The sequence below is a fragment of the Anas acuta genome, chromosome 1 (assembly GCF_963932015.1).
Source record: "Anas acuta chromosome 1, bAnaAcu1.1, whole genome shotgun sequence".
NCBI classification, from domain to species: domain Eukaryota; kingdom Metazoa; phylum Chordata; class Aves; order Anseriformes; family Anatidae; genus Anas; species Anas acuta.
This window is the reverse complement of record NC_088979.1, coordinates 100,182,863-100,202,394: the sequence shown is the minus strand read 5'-3', so window position 1 is coordinate 100,202,394 and position 19,532 is coordinate 100,182,863. Positions and strand designations below refer to the sequence as shown.

General features: G+C 35.8%; 1 protein-coding gene across 5 annotated transcripts in view; it reads left to right on the top strand.

The window, feature by feature from the left end:
* Positions 1–19,532, top strand: part of NCAM2 (neural cell adhesion molecule 2) — a 290,357-nt gene that overhangs the window by 39,643 nt on the left and 231,182 nt on the right. The gene's annotated exons all lie outside the window — the stretch shown is intronic.

The window sequence follows — 19,532 nt, the reverse complement described above, 5'->3', positions numbered from 1 at the left end:
CAATGGTAATTTTTTTAACATTTCTGTGTAGTCACTGGTAACTCTGTCACAGTGAGTAAGTTGGTTTTTTTTTTTTTTTTTTTTAGGATTCATTAAATTATTTTAATGAAATTAAATTGCACTGGTAAGGAACAAAATCATGTAAAAAAGTAATGAACCCTGAAGTTTATTTTCTGTTGCTGAAGTTCTGTGGTTTAACCCCAGTTGGCAGCAGAGCCCCACAGAGCCTCTTGTTCACTCCCCTTCAGTGGGATGGGGGAGAGAATTGGAAAAGTAAAAGTGTGAGAACTGGTGGGTTGGGATAAAGGCAGTTCACTAGGTAAAGCAAAAGATGTGTGTAAGCAAGGCAGAAGAAGGAATTAATCCACTGTGTCCCACTGGCAGGCAGGTGTCAGCTGCTTCCCAGAAAGCAGGGCTCAGCACGCAGGATTGTTCCTTGGGAAGACAAAGGCCATCACTCCAAATGTCCACCCCTTCCTTCTTTACCCCAGCTTTTATTGCTGAGCATGACGCCACATGGTGTGGGACATCCCTGTGGCCAGCTGGTCCAGCTGTCCTGGCTGTGTACTCTGCCAGCTCCTGGTGCACCCCCAGCCTCCTCACTGGCAGGGCAGCTTGAGAAACAGAGAAATCCTTGGCTCTGTGTAAGCACTGGTCAGCAATAGCTAAAACATTGGTGTGTTATCAACACTGTTCTGGTTACAGATTCAAAACACAGCACCATATGGGCTGTAATAAGAAAATTAACTCTGTTCCAGACAAAACCAGTACATAGAGTCACAACCAAAAAAAAAAAAAAAAAAGAGAGAGAGAGAAAAAGAAATAGCAAATTGTGAGTAATATTTAAAAAATTACCCTGTATGTTAAGAAGAGTTTAAAAATTAAACACATCTGACTAGTAGTTTGATTTATGGTAATATCATCACTTGGAGTTGTGTTCCCTAGAGGGCTGCTGTCAGTGTTCTTGATTGGACTGCAGATATGAATCAGAGCTGCCACAATTACCCACTTGTTACCAGTCTACCCGTTCAAGATGGAAGGCTTATCCTCTTCATTATTTTCCAACCAGCTGTGTCTAATCATAAAAGTAGCAGCACTGTGTTTTCTATCTACAATAAATAAAAACTGATAGCATTAAACTAACTGTAGTAATTTAATTTGAGAATTTAGTTATATAAGCAGAAGAAAAATATATTTTCTTAGTTCTTTAATGTTTTTGAATGGTTTATGACACTAATAAATAGTTCTGACACTACTCCATATTGCATGAAATTGTACTAGTTGCTGTACATGCCATGTGGTATTTGATGCAAAATTCTTCATTGATAAATAGCTGTTTTGAAAAACACATCTGAGAATGGAAATGATGACATGTATCTTTTGACAGGGCAAAGATGATGCATTTCTTGGTTTTCTGATGAGAGATATGGCTGGATGAGCATCCAGAGCTTTGATCCAGATCTGTCCTATATTGCAGCTGCAGATAACTTGCATAAATTGATAGAGAATAGTAGGAAATAGAAGACAGAGCATGAACTGTTCAGGAAACACGGAAATTTTAGAGGAGAAAAAGATCTGTACATTATTACAGCTATGATTAATTAATTTGAATAGCATATATGGAATTAACAGTGGTACGATATCAGCTCTAAATCTGTTGCCATCAGCAAGTACACTGAAAAATACTGAGATGACTTGGACAGTAGAAACTTTTTCCTAAAAAAAATGTTAATATTTCAAGTAAGATGCTGATGACGAATGTTTAATTTTTCTGTTAAATTTAGATAATCTGTCGACAGAATCAAATTCTAGCATAAACACTGTAAATCTTGAATATCTTTCTACTATATGCATCATTAGGTGCCAGGAAAACACAGTAGTGTCTTCTGTCTGAATGGTGGTATCCTAACTGAAAACCAACAAGAGAGAAAATGTTTATTAAAAAAGAAACAAACATTCATTCACAGAACATCACATTTGTTCAGAGGACTTTTAGTCTAAAGATGGAAGCAGGAGTGGGGCACATCTATAAGAAGAGGAAAACACGTTTTGTATATATTTTTTTGTATATATATATGTATATATTGCATATACATTCAATAAAACTCATTCCCTGTGGTACAACCATATCTTCTGGTTATTTTGGAGGAAAAAAAAATGAGGAAGGGAACACTTAGAAAACAGAACCCTCTAGAGAAGAAAAAGAAGAATAATCAGGTCTTCTGTAATGTGTTTTTTACTGTCTTTTTCTGGAGATGGATCAGGAAGCTTCTACATTACTTTGGGGCATTGTAGGGAAGGCTCCATACTGCACTTGGTTTATCAGATCCCACAGAACAGACCTTCCAGACGAATAGCTGAAATGCTAAAACACACGGTATTTATAGTCCTTAATACATAAGCGGTTGTCAAAGAAGATAAATCAGCAGCATAAGGTTAATACTCGATATTTCTATAAACAAAAGATTTTTGGTGGTAGAGGGTAGAAATCTGCCTGAGAGTTCCTGTCTTTCATTGCAGAGCTCAAGGAAACACTTCAGTAATTATGTAGGAACTCTGATGCACGTTCCTAATTTACTTTCAGATTCTTTTTGCTCCTTTTTCGTAATTTCTATGCCACTTAATGACATAGAGTTTTTCCATGAAAGTGAGATTTTCTTGCTTTATAGAACACCTGCTTTTAAATTTTCTTTTTGTAATTCTAATGATAATTATGAAATGATTTTAAATGCTGTTTCTGTTCCAAGGAAATTGTGCTGAACAGAAAGAAAGAGGCAAGTCTAAGTCACATACAATGAAAATTATTTCCTAGTATTGGAAAGTCTCTGGGGGGATACCACAGAATTTAAATGTTTATAAAGAACTTGGTGGTATAAATACACCAAGTTTTTAATGAATGTGAATTTCACTGCATTCATTTTCCAGATTTTTTTTTCCATCCAGTTTCCCCTTCTTCTGAGGAGAAGTAAATGCAATTTTCTGCAATTTTTCATATGCTTCAGCCATATAACAGCAGACTCCTGCGGTTACTGTTCGTATATTCATCTTTCTTACTTTAAAATCTCCGTTTTTAGCTTAAAAATATACTTATATTGAGATAAGAAACATTGAGATAGGTACATGTTTATCCAGATTTACAACTACATTAATATATATAATCTCTTGATTTTTATTTTATTATTACTGAAGTACACCATCTTTCTCTTCTCTTTTAAACTAAAATACTTGCTTTTCTTTTTTTTTTTTTTATTTTTTTTTTATTCCCCCTTTTCTCAGTGTTTAAGGATAATGGAAGCTGAAGTTTGTTTTTACTTCTGTAAACTTCAGATCTACTCTGAACATGGGCACTTATTTCTTGTTGAAACTTTGCATAATCTATCACTACTTATTTTGATTTCAACTTTTAAGTAACATTAGTTAAAAAAAAAAAAAAAAAGTATTACTGTTGGTTTGACAATTTTTTTCAGTTCTGATTTTACCAGTTAAAATTACTTCAGAAAAGTGAGAGGGGAGAGCAGTATAAAAAATCTGTCCGTTAAATGAAGGGATTGAAATCCGTATTTCCCATTTTGGGGAAAAATGTCTACACACCAGGATGCATAGCAACATATAGCATGTGCATTCATTTACATACAAAGTGTTGGTGGGAAGGACACTTCTACTTTTCTGATAGTCCTTACAAGCTTATGCTTTACTGAGAGAGCCTATGACTAAAGTCTGGTAATTAGGATGTTTGACTGCATAAGACTGTCTTAAACCCATGTCCTACTTCCAGATTGTGTGCATTAATGTGCACAATTAATGACAGTCGATGATGAAAAGTAATGGTGCTGACATTGAGGTAGATGTTCTCAAATTGAGTTCATCTGGCTGTTTTTACTGAACATGAGTTCTTTGTTAGTGTTCGATATTATTGTCATTCAGATGTAATGATAATTTAGATGTACTTAGTTCAGGCTAGAATAATTCAAAGCTAAATGTACTGGGCGAGGGCCAGGTCTGATGTGTTTTCAGCAACACATTGTTTTACTCATAGCCACCTCAGGACAGAAATGACAGTCGGATTTAGTTGTCCATTTTAAAAACAATGATTGTAAGCTCTAATGTGGTTCACAGAGGTGATACTTTGAAAAGGTGGAAAAGCAAGTCATTGTTCTTGTTGCATGTTCCTCCTGTGTGAAGAATGGATACTGGTGCCCCTGAAGGCATCAATTTATGTGTGAATATCTGATCACATCCTACCAGACTTGGAGCTGTCTCTAGGTTGTGCATCAGTTCCCTTCAGAGTTGTATTTTGGAAGGAGGATGACTGTTAGAGGCCTGATGACTTGTCTGACTGCTGGCGCTTCTTGGCTTTTATTTTTGTGTTGCGGTTTTGCAAGTTTTTCATGCTTACAAACTGTCACCAGTATGAAGATATGCCTACTGTGGGGTATCTCTAAATAATAATAGCTTCTGCTTCCCTTTTGGAGATCCTTTCAGTATTAGGGCTTTTGTTGTTTTGTTTTGCTTTTGTCCTGCTTCCTTGTTCTTATGCTGGAATAGTTGTTAAAAGCTCATTATTATTATTATTTTTCTTCCTGTTTCCAAAGTGTTTTTCCATTGCTGTAATGAAGTTGTAATACTCCAGAACTATTAGTTATTTGCATTTGTGAAAGAAACGTTTGGGCAATGCCGTTGTTCACATGCTTTAACTTTTGGCTAGCTCTTGAAGAGGTCAGGCAATTGGACTAGATGGTATTTGACCTTCCCTTCCAACTGAACTGTTCTATTTTAAACATTTATCACAACTGAGTGACTGTGAAATAAGGAATTTCAATTGGTTATTGTGTCGGTTTAGGATGAAACATCAATTTTGGCTCATGCAACTTGGAGACAACTGAAAGATACTGTAGTAAAGTCAATGCATTTTCTTTATTCTGGTGTTATCCTCTGTATGCAGTGGGTTTCTAGGGTATAATAACAGCAACCTGAATGAAGTAGGAAAGTGATTTGAATAGTATAATATAGATTATGTGGTTGAAGGCCATAAGTATAAACATCTTAAATAGCTAATTAATATTGTAAGAACTAAAGAACTTGCAATATATGTCTTTTAGGCAAACATGTAAACACATTTTTATAACATTTTCCTAGTGTTTTTATTAATACTTTCAATGTAAAGTGAAGATTAAATATATGTTGCTTAGCTAGGATGTTTTATAAACTACCCACGTAAAATTTCATAAGCCAGCTGGATGTGCAGAATTATACTGCTTTTTCTCTTAAATTCCATTTTGGGTGGAAATGCATGTTTTGTGGACCTTTCTAACCATATATTTTTTTAAATATATACATTCTATAGTAGTGTTATGTCTTGTATTTACTAGTCATATACATCATATATGTACAAATTGCATTCCTCCATCTTTGAAATAAAAGCTTTTGATGCAAAAGATAATACAAAATACAAGATTCTACATTCTTTTTCTTTTTTCCTAGGAGATCTTTACAAATGTGAATGTGTAGCTCAGACAATATATGGTTTGATAAAACAGGCTTTTAATATTTTCAAATTGCATCAGAAGGCATTTTACGGCTACACAAGACTGTTGGTAGCTGATTGTGCTTTTTTAAATGAGTGGGAGTCCATCTCAAGTTATGTTTATCTATTTTTTCTGTACTTTTTTTGGTATAAGATGGGTCATGATAAAATTGAAAAAAAAAAAAAAAAGCCTTTAATCTCTTTACTCTGATGTATGTCACAAGATCATAGAGGTTGGACTCGATGATCTTGAGGTCTCTTCCAACCTAGAAATTCTGTGATTCTGTGATATGTCTGTTTTCATGTAGTATATCCTCAGCATGAAAGGATTGACATGTAGCTCAGTCATGAATTGATACCTACTACCTGTCCTTTTTTTTTTTAATTCTAGAAATACAGTCATCTAATACTATACAAGCCAGGTTGTTCAATTCCGTTATAAGGTGTGAACATCATGTGGTTACAGAGTAGAGAAACAAATAGAATGCTAATAGCATACATCCCACACCATATATGTCCTGTTAAATTGAAGTTGCTTATGTCTAGTGGTTTTCTAGAACTATGTATATTTTTGTAATATACATGCTATATATGTTATATACATAGTTATATTTTTACAATTCTGAGTATTAAAATTTTCTAGTGGTAATGTTTTTGTAGGCAGTAGCCCTGATCTGCAAGTCTGAGTAATCACCATTAAACATACTGTAGATCCTTTTTTAGGATTTAAACTGATCATCTTAGGTCTGCATGATTTTCTTCTGATAGCAAAATGTGCTACTTGTGCTATATGCAAGTGGTTTACAATAGTTAAAGCAATGCGTTTCACCAGATCTTCTACGACTGGTACAGTATGCATGAAAATAACCCTAATGTGAAAAGCATTTTCCAAGTTTCTGAAATCTTAAGTTCAGAACAGGTACTTCTGTCTTCAGCAAACCTAAAACTGAAAAATTGAGTTGAGCTCTTGAAGCCACAGAATTCCTTGTATAATTCCCTATTAACTTGGTTTTATTAGATGTTTTCCAACTCTGCAGCTGTATTTGAAGTTTCTTAACTGTCAATGTATCAAGTTTGTTTGTCATGCCAATTCAAGTTCAACCTTAAATCAATAAGCTCCTGAAATGAAAGTAAACCCTCTAGAGAAGAAAAATAAGTGAAGAATAATCAGGTCTTCCGGAATGCATTTTTTACTTTTTTTTTTTTTTTTTTTTTTTTTTCTGGGTATGGATTAGGAAGCTTCAACATTACTTTGGGGCATTGTAGGGAAGGCTGTATACCTCGCTATACCTTGCTTGTTTTTTTCGAACCCAGAGAACAGGCCTTCCAGATGAATAGCTAAAATGCTAAAACACTATATATATTGACAGTCTTTCAATATATAAACAATTTTTAAAGAAGATTAATCACCAACATAAGGTTAATACTCAATATTTCTATAAACAAAGCAGTTTTAGTGGTAGAGGGTAGAAATGAGCACAAAAGTTCCTGCAGTAAAGCTTTGGTTACCTTGCTGAACTTTTATTCCATAACTGGCCGGGTATATGCTGGATGTAGGCATGTATTTGTGTGCAGAGTTGTGCCTTACCTGTGGTTGGTCAATGAAAAAATCAGTCATATTCTGAAAGTGTTGCCAAGTGCATCACACAAATAGAGGATGCTAGCACAGATGACTTCTGTGAGTGGAGGTTGATAGCTAAGAGTTAAACTACTTTGTTCTCATGATATGGTTTCAGAGTTCTTTTTGAACTGTACTTAATATGGAAGACTTCATTTCTTTTGGAAAGGTTTTTTTCACTATCTGGTAGTAATGTCCAGTAGCAGTTGTTTGGTATCTACATCCAATTGTATTTAAAGCTTTCTGAGACTTCTCTCTTGTACAGTGCTTGTACTAAATCACTTTCCTTCTGCAGTGAAGTTAGTTAACTTCTAGATCTATCTGTACTTGAACATTAAATAGAAAGATAAAATAGAAAGTTTGCTAGATGTACTTTGGAATTGAGAGAAGCTAATTCTCTGATATGAGTCTTGAACTTCTAAGTGTTAAAACAGCATCTGCAACATTGCTACTTATTAGGTTTGCATTTGGGAGAAGGATTACTCTTCTATTATTATTTGGAAGCTGTTGAGTTTTCTGTGTATATTTGTTGCTTTTTTATTTGTATAAATATCCTTAAATTTCTTCAGTCTGTACAGGATTGTCCATATGTAGAGCTTCTACTGTTAACCTTAGATAAAGACAAAGGATGCTAAAAAGGCTGGCAGATAGAGTAAGTATTACCTCAAATAACACAACCTTCTCTTTTTCTAAAATAATCAAAAGTACTTATAGCTGTTTTGGGTAGATTAAGTAAGTTTTAGTAGTACTTGAAAGTAATAATGTCCTTGCTAGCTGAACAAATGTGAAAATAATGTTTATGTAACTTAATTTACAGTGGATCAGCTGGGAAAACAAAACAAAACAAAACAACAACAACAAAAACAAACAAACAAAAAAAAAAACACAAACACATGAGAGATTTTATTGCTTGCTGTGCATGTAGTGGATTGCAGTCTGAAGATCTGACCTTTTTCAAAGACTTTTGCAGTAAGGCATAAGTATATTTTTCACATGTAAAATTTTGATCTTCACTCAAGGACATATTTAAATCATATTTTTCCTCATGGATTTACAATAATATAGTATCAGAATATTTTTATAGACCTAATCTTATTAGACATTGACACTGCATGAGAACAGCAGGTAGACATAAAGAATACATATGCAGTGGAAGTGACAGTGTTGTGCCTTACAATGATGAAATAAGGAGGAATAAAGTTCCTTCATGAAGTAATGAGGTGTAGGCACTTTCTTCTTCTTTTTTTTTTTTATTTAAAGGACTTTTAATTCAGACCTTGTAAACTCATTTATCTGTGACTTATAATATATGCTGAGTGAAGGGGTGTGAAGAAACCCATTGCCTTTTCTGTTTTTAATGAACTTCTAATGAATGTTATTATTATTATTAATCCTTTCTTTACACTTTTAAGAAATCCTAATGATCTTGTGAAAGTTTTCTATTAAAATAAAAGGAACAGCAGATTCTCTCTCACACACACCCCTCCCCCTGTTGTTTTTTTTTTTGTTATCCACATTTATTTAGATAAAAGTTTTTCACAGAATCAAATAACATTATTCTCTTCATAACTAAGGAATGTTCACAGATGCTAATTGGAAAATAAATGCACTTTACCAACAAAAAGCAGAATATTTTTCACTTTGGATAAATAATATATAATGTCAAGAAAGCTTAAACATGTGGAAGAGTTTCAAAGATCAAAGTCTGAGCAAGGATAAAATTCTTAGGAAAATGATAAATCTCATTCCTAGTGATAGATAAAAACTTTATAGAAGTCTGAAAGAGAAGATTGATTTTCTGTTAAGATTAGATATGCTGTTAAAAAAATCACCATTATTAATGAATGACTAAAACTAGAAAGCATTTTATTTATATAATTTGTAGGTTAAAATATCTAACTATCAATTTTGTTGACTGGTCATGAGGAAAAAAAAAAAGTATAGTTCTCAAGATTGATGCTTCACTGATATTTGACTTATAGTTTGTTTTATACTATTTAAATTGTTCATAGGTGTAAACCTCTGCAAGGGCATTGCTACATATATTTTTTCTGAATGTTGGATGATATTAAAAGAAAAATAAAAATTAGTATTAATATTGAACACTTTGAATTAGTTTTAAGTACCTAATATTACCATGAGAGGTGATTGGTAGGTTAATATAAAATGTAATATGCTTAATCTAGAATTGCTTCTCCATATTTATGTCTTTATATAATTAAATATATAAATATAGTTACAGAAAGGCATGTTCTTTAATCTCCAAAGATCTTGGAAAGAGCTGGCAAATATTTAATTAAAGTACAATGTTAGAGTGATTATGCTATGAAAGGCTATCATGAGTTGGTTTTTATTTTTCTTAGAAGAAATAGCTTCTCTCTATGCTAAACCTGCAGTTGTACATGAAAAGACTTATATATCAAGCTTTATTCAGAAAGCCCGTATTTCAAATGTGTATATATACTGTACTCTGAGCACATTTGTGAGTCTGAATGGCTAAAGTAATAATAGTTTTCTGCAGAGAAACCAAGCAAATAAATAACTTCAAGCAAACTTTTTACTGTGAATGTGGCTTAGCAGCAGACAAGGTTGCCCAGAGAAGCCTTGTATCCTCCGTTTCTGTCGATACTCAAACCCCAGCCTGCTCTGGCTGACCCTGCTTTGAGCAGGGGATTGGACCAGAGGTGCTATCCACAGCCACAGCTGCTCTGTGCTTCTGAGTACATGTCCATTCTTTTCTCTGATGCTGTAAAGATGGAGTTGGCGTCAGCATAGGCTGTTATGTTATGCATTTTATCTTTGAGTTGTTTTTGTCCTTTTCCTATTGTGACAACATTACTAAGACCAAATGATGAACTAAAAATAGTCTTTCCCTGTACAATTGATGTTTTGTTTCAATAGGAGTTTTAACTGAGCATAACTGCAGAGTATTACTAAGGTGAGGGAGGACATGTCCAGTCATGAACTCCTTCTGATGCTACAATTGTTCTTGCTTTTATTTTTTTCCACTATGTAGTACTATAGCACATAAGGTTGGTTGTAGCAAGGTTGGGGATTGGTCATTTCTTTAAAGCAGCAGGACAAGAGGAAACAGCTTCAAGTTGTGCCAGGGAAGGTCTAGATTGTATATTAGGAAAAATTTCTTCACTGAAAGGGTTTTTAGGCATTGGAACTGGCTGCCCAGAGTAGTGGTTGAGTCACTGTACCTGGAGGTTTTCAGAAGAGGTATGGATGTGCTGCTTAGGGGCATGGTTTAGTGATAGATTTGGCCATCAAATTGGCTGTAGGTTAATGGCTGGATTTGATGATCTTAGTGTTTTTTTTTTCCATACCTAAATGATTCTATGATTCTGCTGACTGCTTTTTCTATAGAGATATTTCCATATTTCCATATATACCAGTCTAGTTAACACTGTTTTTCAATTTGGAGACATAAGGAGCAGACATGTTCTTGACCTGAGTAGCATCATTCTTCTTACTAACTTTTCATGTCTGTAAATTCAGTCTTGATCACAAATGGAGAGTAAAGGGTATATTAACACTACTAGAGAATGTGTTTATCAGTTTGGTTAGCAATGATTCAGATCTTAAGGAAAAAATGATTTAAGAAACTGGAAAACATTGGTTTGGCAAATCAAACTTACTCTTAACTCCATAAACCTCTGCTGTACTTGTATTATGAATCCTTCCCTTTATTTACCTCTATGAGACTTTTAAACTCACTTTTTGTCCCCTAACTCAATGTTTTATTTTTCCTATGTTTTATTCTTATCTATGATAAATAGTTTTTCCTATCACGAAGAGCCTTCATTACAGAGCCTGATATGAAAAGCCAAGTATTTCTAAATTGATTTGTTTTATACTGTCTCTGACCTTGCAGAACTCATGGTATAATAGCAATATTAGGAAAAAAATAAATTAATACCTTTAGTTTTCTGTGATGTAGACTGTGTTTTAAGGAGAAACTGTATGTTCTAGCTTGTTGATCTCATCAAACTACTTGGCTTATCCTTTGCATCTGGCAGAGGAGGAAAATGGATTCAAAGTTTGGACTGTCAGAGCTGTCAGCGGTGTACATAAAATAAACTTACCATATCACATGGCCGGCTTCCTTATGGAAATTTCTCAAATGTGTCTTTTTGAATAGGAGTATTACAGCATCCCTCACTCAGAGGGCTGTAGCTGGTGTCACGTTTTCTTCAGTGTACGTCTAAATATATTTCCCAACAGTTAGGTTCAATATTAGAAATACATTGCTCTGAATCATTATTTCCTATTTTCACTTGAATTCTACTTTAATTTTTGCAGTCTATCGTCAGGGCTATTAGACTCATTAATATTACTGGATATACTAGTAATACTTATTAATACTGAATATTACAAATATTAGTTTTATAAAGTCACTTTTTATGTGGGATCAGGACTAAGTTACTTACACATTTGTGAACAAGTGGTTTTTGAAAACTTAAAATTGCTGGGATTTATCACTCTGCACCTTTCCCTGACTGTCGTGGTTCCGCTCGAGTGGGCAGCCGAGCTCCACCACAGCCGCTCTCTCACTCCCCCTCCTCAAAGAGGAATGGGGAGAAAATATGTGAAAGGGGCTCAAGGATTGAGATAAGGACGAGAAAATCACGCAATAATTAGTGTAACGGGCAAACCAGACTCAGCATAAGAAGACAGATAGTAAGATTTATTGCTCATTACTAACAAGCTAGAGAAGTGAGAAACAAAGGAAAGAAACCAAAACCACCTCCCCCCCCATCCACCCTCTTCCACCTCCTCCCCCCGAGCGGCGCAGGGGAACAGGGGAATGGGGGTTATGGTCAGTCTACAGCACTTCTTCTCTGCCGCTCCTTCTCGGTCACTCTCGTCCCCTGTGCTGTGGGGTCCCACCCACGGGATGCAGTCCTTGACGAACTGATCCGGCGTGGGCTTCCCACAGGCAGCAGCAGCTCCAGAACTGCTCCAGATATGGGTCCGTACCACGGGGTCCATCCCTCAGGAGAAAACTGCTCCAACCTGGCTCCCCTACGGGCAGCAGCTCCTGCCAGATCACCTGCTCCTGCGTGGTCTCCTCTCCACGGGCTACAGGTCCGGCCCGGAATCTGCTCCGGCAGGGGTCTTCCACAGGCGGCAGCCTCCGTCGGTGCAGGGCCACCTGCTCCACCGTGGTCTCCTCCACGGGCTGCAGCGTGGAACCCTGCTCCACCGTGGTACTCCATGGGCTGCAGGGGGACATCCTGCTTCACCATGGTCCTCACCACAGGCCGCAGGGGACTTCTGCTCCGGCGCCTGGAGCACCTCTCCCCCTCCTTCTACACTGACCTTGGCACCTGCAAGGCTGTTTCTCACTCCCTTGACTCTCCCGGCTGCTGTGTGGCGCAGCGTTTTTTTCCCTGTCTTAAATATGCTCTCACAGAGGCGCAAAACAACATCGCTTATTGGCTCAGATCTGGAAAACAACGGGGCCCTTCCCAAACATGGGGCGGCTTCTAGATCTTTCTCACAGAAACCACCCCTATGGCCCCCTGCTACCAAAACCTTGCCACGTAAACCCACTACACTGACTCGTTAAAACAACTTCATGTTTAGTAGCCTATTTCAGTTTCTGTTGCATGGCTTGTAGCTTGGCTGCGAGTGCATTACGAGAAACCTTGTCAAGTGCTCCTTGAAAATCCAACTATGCTATGTTCACCGAATTTTCTTAGTTTTTCACAAAAGTTATATTTTCAGAGAGCGTCAGAAAGTTATTTAAGCATGACCTCCCCTGTCTGCATCTGTTTGCTGTTGTTAATCAAACTGTTTTACTGTGTGTCCATGTGTCCCTCTCGCCCCATCCCATTACTAAAGATCATTTTGAAATTTATTCCTACATTACATTAGTTTCATGGTGTACATCGTGTCTAAGACTTTTTCTTTCTGTTGTGAATATATTCAAGGTAGTGATTCCTCTCTTTGCCATGTAGTATGCAGTAATATTCCTACATGTCTTCAGAAAAATCAGGAAACCTTCCATAGCTACATCAGTGCTTGCTCTCAGTTACTGGTTGTGTTATGGGAATAGACTTTCTCAAGAAAAAGTGTTAGACATTTCTACCCAATATACATCTGTAAAGGGTTCTTAACTAACATTTTAGAGGCAGCTGAACAGAAGGCACCTTCCCATGATATAATTCCTTCTTTTGATACTGTTACAATATTTCCTATGCATTTTAGTGCAAACACCTGTTTACCGAACAGTGCTCTTTCCCTCTGCTGACACTGTTTTTACTCTTGATGATTAAGCCTAGAGATGCTACTTCACATAGCCCCTGTGTTACGGGTTGCTTGCTGAGGTAACATCATATATTTGCATGTCCTTGTCTTCCATAGACGTTTTCTTCTTGTAGATTCTGAAGACGGAGTGCTGCTGTAGGTACTCAGTAAGAGACCCCCTTACAGAGCTGATGTGACAACTTGCAACATACATAAGCTTGAAGAGGTCAACTTTACACTAAAGGATGAAAATACATTCCAGTTCATTCAGCATTCAACTGTAGTTCAGTAAAGGAAAAAGGAGAAAAACAAGAAACAACCTTTCAGCTTTTAGACCTTCTTGACTAATTCACAACCAACATACGTAGTAGCAGCAGGGTCCTCACATACCCACCCTAGCCTGCTTAGCTTGATAACCATTTAGTTTTTTTTTTATCTCAAGAAGATTAATGTTGTTTAAATAGGATTTATTCCTATAACAGAAGGGAAGACATTTTAATAAAAAGCTTCTCTGTTCCCAATAATTAATTTGGCTGGTAAATAAAGCGGGGAGTGCAAATTGCCAACCAAGTCAGATTCTAAAATAGGCTTTTGGTGAAAATATTGAAGTGAGGGTGGGAGATGAAACAGAGCTTAGCTAGTTTATGATAACAGTTGCATCAATCAGGAAATTTCCTGTGATAATGCAGGGTGGCTCTCCCATTTCCTCTTTTACGGTTTTAACCCAGTAACTTACAAAAAATATTCTTCTTGGCTTTTTATGTATACATAAAACTGTTGATGGTTTCAGAACAAATAAACCTAAATGGGAGGCATTTAGCTAGGGTCATTATCATCACATCATGAAGTTTTAAGAAGATACTGCTGTAGGAGATAAAAGAATATAAAAAAAAAAAAGTTACTTGTTTGCTTACAAACAAGGAATATGCATCAACATGAAAAATGAGTAAAGAATTCAAATGTATTGCTTACTCTTCCATCTGTAAGTCTTGCTTACTTGCTGCTGATTGCTTTTATTCTCATAGTAGTGTTGAATAATAGAATTAGAAATGTATTTTAACTCTTTTGTTGCTTTCCCCTAACTCCCGTATGACCAGATTTAATTCTTCTGTCTCTTTCATAGTTGCTTCTATCCTGTGTGTTCAGAGCTTATTCCTAACTCTGAAGTTTTATACCTTCCAGAAAGTAAATTATTCCAGACTTCATCACATAATCTGATTTTATCATTTTTAAACATTAACTCTTCAAACCAGTCTCTACATACATTTCTGTAAGCAAATAATGAAAACTCACTCATTTATATTCACTGAGAAGTGTACATTGAGAATTTAAACTTTTTGATTGCTATATTGTACCCCAACAATTTTTTGTTAAATCTTTTTGGCCCTTTTAATAGAAGTATACACTTGATTTTATATACTACATCTTAGTTTCACAGTAATATACCTGTAATGTATTCCTAGGTCAGAATCTGCTTATTTCTGAGTATGTAATATTTTCACTCTAGCTTGAGTCCATGTCTTATTTCTGTGTATTGACCTTGGGACTGAGAACAGAATAACTTGAACTTGAATAACTTAAAAATGTAAAAAAGGCTTCTTTATTCTGAACCTGCTGTCACAGCCCTGTGAGAAGGAGGATAGGAAGGACAGACATAAGTTAGATTTTTTGCTTGCTTCAGTAACTGGTGGCTGTAGAGATACAATGCCTTTCTTCCATAAAGGTAAAAGCATCTTCAGTGTAACTGTGGCACCTGAATATGGCAATATTTTCATTCTAGATCATTATATTTCCCTATAAATTAAGTGTCTTTTAAATATATATTGTATATACATAACATATGTTACCATATATAAAATGTCCTCCATCTTTGTACTAAGTCTGAATTTCTAAGGATTTTCTACTTCCTTTTTGTATTTAGGCATGTCTCTGTATTTGCATCCAATGGGATTCTTACATTGAACTTCTGTTACGACTAATGGTAACTTGATATTGTCATTCATGAGAACGAGGATATATTCCTTTTCATTATTCAGCATTATTTCATTCGTGGAGCTTCTTAAAGAAATATTTTGGGGGAAAAAAAAAAAAAAAAAAAAAGAGCACTAGTAATTTGTTATGAACAATTTTGAATGAACATAATTTTAATTTTGAATGAACACAAGCTATTAAAAATTAAGAAGTTAACATCAAAAGTTAACATTCTTGCTGCAAGTGTATTGCCTCTATTTTATTTTATTTTATTTTTTTAACCTAGGAAATTGCTGTTCAACTCTAATTTATTATAAAAGAACAGTTTTAATGTTTTAACATTCTGCCTTTAGACATCTGCAGAGAGAATGAATTTACCTGTCTTTCGTTTGGGATTATCTGCACTAGTTCATTAGCCCTGCAGCTTGGGTCTGATTAGAAGAAGGCATCTGGAGACAGCTGCTTGTACAACGGCTGACCCTAATCTCACAAAGTTAAATTTTAAGATGTTAAAAGGCATATCTTCAGATAAAACAGATAGGAGCATGTATTGGCCTCATATTTTTCATTCCCTTTTAGTATCCTTCTTGTATTTAGATCCTTCTTGTATTGCCTGTACAGGCAGCCTAAGAGGATTAGCCTTCTTATTTTAACCCTTTGTCTTCAAGCTGTGCTAATCACCAGAGCATCACAAAAAATATAGGTGACATAGGTGATTGTGGTATACAACTTTCCCTGGCATATGAATGAGGGAAATGAGAATGTGAGGGTGTTGTGACAATAAGAATTTGAAATAAAAACCAAAAAGGGCTGAAGGTAGTTTCCCAGGAACACGTGTTTTCAAAAGGAAATACTTTCCTTTCTTTTTCCTTTTTTTTTTCTTTTTTTTTTTTTCTGTTTGTTGTAGAGGCACCTAGTAAAGGAGGACTTCAGAGTCTTACTTACTGATTATTCTTGGGTTCTTTGTATAAATGCTTAAGTATTGATGTATTATTTACAGCTCTAGGTAGCTTTTATTATATGATTGGTTAAGGTTAGGTTTATAAAGCAAAGAAGCAATATAGGGCATGTACAAAGGATAAAATATGGTTTTTACACAATGTTTCCTACTTTGTTATCAGTTCTGTCTGTTTATGTGAACAATGATAAAATGTATTCCCATTAAGCTTATTTTGTACTTCCCTTGTTTACTTCCTATGCAATTTTCATGTTAAAAGATTTTTAAAAGTACTTAAGTGCTTGCAATGAAGACTTTTGAAAAAGTAGTCGTAGTTGTTCCCTCAAATAATTTATAATATAAAAAAAATCTACTTAAAACATTTTAATTATTAAAAACAGTATCTGCAGACTTTTTTTCCCTAACGGTATGATGATGTAAAACTCTGCTGCCATTAGGAGTTTTTTGCCATTAGGCAAAAGCAATATTTCGTGAGAACTAAATTGCAAATTGGACTCAGTTTATCTGAAAAACTTTACCTTATTGACAGACTTTGTTTATAGACTGTCCTGTGTAGTTTTGCAGAAGGTATATTTTCCAGATCTTTGTGGATCAGTTGTGATTATACACCTCTGTCTTTATTCAGCTCTAGCACAAGCATCAAGGAGATGTCCTAATATGCATTAAATTACTCTATTGTAGGATTTATTTCTTCTAATGTTATTTTCCTGGAGAAGCAAGTCACAATTTAGTTCCTTTACATTTAAAAAGAGTGCTTAAATAGGCTAATTTTTGTGAACATTCTGAATGTTCTGAAACATTTTGAAAAATTATCTGCAGATCTTGCAACTGATCTGAAAAGGTGTTTGTTCATTATAAATGAACTAATATTATTGTGGCTCATTCAGAAGTCATAAAAATTATTTGTAGCAGGAATGAGAAAATAATTAAGTTTTATCTACTGAAACTTGTTAATGCTTCAATTCATATCAGTACAGAACAAAATACAACCTAATTATAAGCTTTTGAAGATTAATGAGTAGAGCTTAATCATTTATGGACATCTAAGGTGGGCAATCTTAAAGGGCTGGATTTTCCACAGTTCTATGCTTATGGTTTTCTGAGGATCCTTTTTAAATGTTATCAAATTGGTCACTATCTTCTAGTTGCCATTTTAAAGTTTTGACTATTTTCTTAAGAATTAAAACATTGATTTTGTCACTAAACTTTAAAATGTGAGTGCTATGCAGTTTTTTCTTCACTCCAGTATGAAACTTACCTAAAAATCATCAACATTGAATTATGTAAGTCAGAATGTAGCTTGATTCCTGAAGTTTTAAGAGGTGCACATTTAGATTAATCTGATTCATTAACACTTTGTTAGCATAGGAGTTATAATTATTTTTAGATTAGCTTCTTCAGGTTTGCATTCTAGTAATAGACCCACACAAAGAAGGGTTTTGCAACTTGGAAATTGTTTCATGACAAAATGAGATTTTTACAATTTGAAGATGTGTGAAGACCTCCAGCAATTGCTTTGGAATGGGTACCAGCAATCCAGGGAAGCCACTCAAGGTATTGCGTTGTATTTGAAGTCCATAAGATAACACTAGAATGCTTTTATCTACAACCCTCTCCAGAATAGGGGCAGGGGATGAGAGGGGAAGGATGCTCTCCATGCTCTGGTTAGCAGAACTGAAATTGGATTTCATGAGCTTGAACAAAACACTGCTCAGGGAGAACAATGGACAAACAGATCTACACAGGCTTGAAGAGAGTTAGTTGTTAAGAGGGGGTGACTAATGTCAGTTAAGAAAGGAAATAGAAGAATCTGGAGAATTCTTATATACTTGAATTTGTACTTAGACCGGTAATGATAATTACATCATGTTGATTAAATCTCAGTTATATTTATGGAGAAAGGCTTTACTGAACAGTTTATCTTCAATTGCTAATGGTGCGGGGGAGAGAGGTAGAAGGAGATGATCATTGAGATTAAGGACTTGTTTTTATCTTGGCCTACTTTTATTTTTTTCTCCTAAAAATGTACCTTGCCTGGTTGTTATGATAATGCTAAACTTAACAAGGAGTTTAAAACAAACAGCAACAAAACTCTTTTAAACGAATTCAAATCGAAAAGAGTAGAAGGAAAATTACATCATTTTCCCCCTTTTATCTCCTTAGTTTCATTTTACTATTTTCAGATTACCATATTGAGCTCATGTCTAGGTTCATATAAGAACAAACTTCCTGCATGCAATTTGAAATCTTGACTGGAGTGCAGGTGGTGGTGAACAAAATAACCAGTAACATCTGATTCACTCTTGGTAAAACATAGATTCAAATGCTGCAGCCTAACTAATTGTGGTGTTTTTACCCTGCAGAGCAGCTAAACTCTAGTACGGCTGCTCTCTCGCTCCCCTTCCTCAAAGAAAGGGGGAGAAGAGAGTATGATGGAAAGGAGAGAAAAAGAAAGGAGAAGGGGAATTTTTATTTAAAGGGAAAAGAAAGAGGAAGAAAACAAACAGAGGCTGCATGGAAGCAGGATAAAGCAATTATTCTCTAATTCCCATCAGTGAGTGATGCTCAGGCTCATCCTGAAAAGCAGGACCTCAGTACATACAGTGGTGATTTGGGAGGACAGACGTCTTCATTCAAAGACACCCCCCACCTACCACTTCCCCTTCCCCACCTTTTATTAGGTCCTATCACTAGTCACCAGAGAGTAGAGATGAACACTTGCAGAGGCTCCCCTGTGCCAGTGTTCCCCTTCAAAGTCCTGCGCAGACTCTGGATCCTGTATTTGTAAGATAAAGTGATTGACTTGTAGTCAAACTCAGATTCTTTAAATCCAATGTGCAAAGAAAGAACAGTCCTGTCGAGGCCTACTGTGGCTTGTAACTCCTATGTCAGTTGCAGGAGTAGAGCATGCTGTCCAACAAGAGCAGAGCGGTACACGCACTTCCCTCGACCGGCTAGCAGGGCTGTGCCTGACGCACCCCACGATACAGTTGGCATGAGGTTCACTTTTATTCAAATTGCTGCTCACCAGAACCCCCAGATCCCTTTCTGCAGGGCTGCTCTCCAGCCTCCTGTCTCCCAGTCTGTACAAATAGCTGGGGTTGTCCCGTACCATGTGCAGAATCCGGCACTTCCTATTGTTGAACTTCATGTGCTCAGTGATGGCGCAGTCTCTAATTTGTCCAGATCCCTCAGCAAGGCCT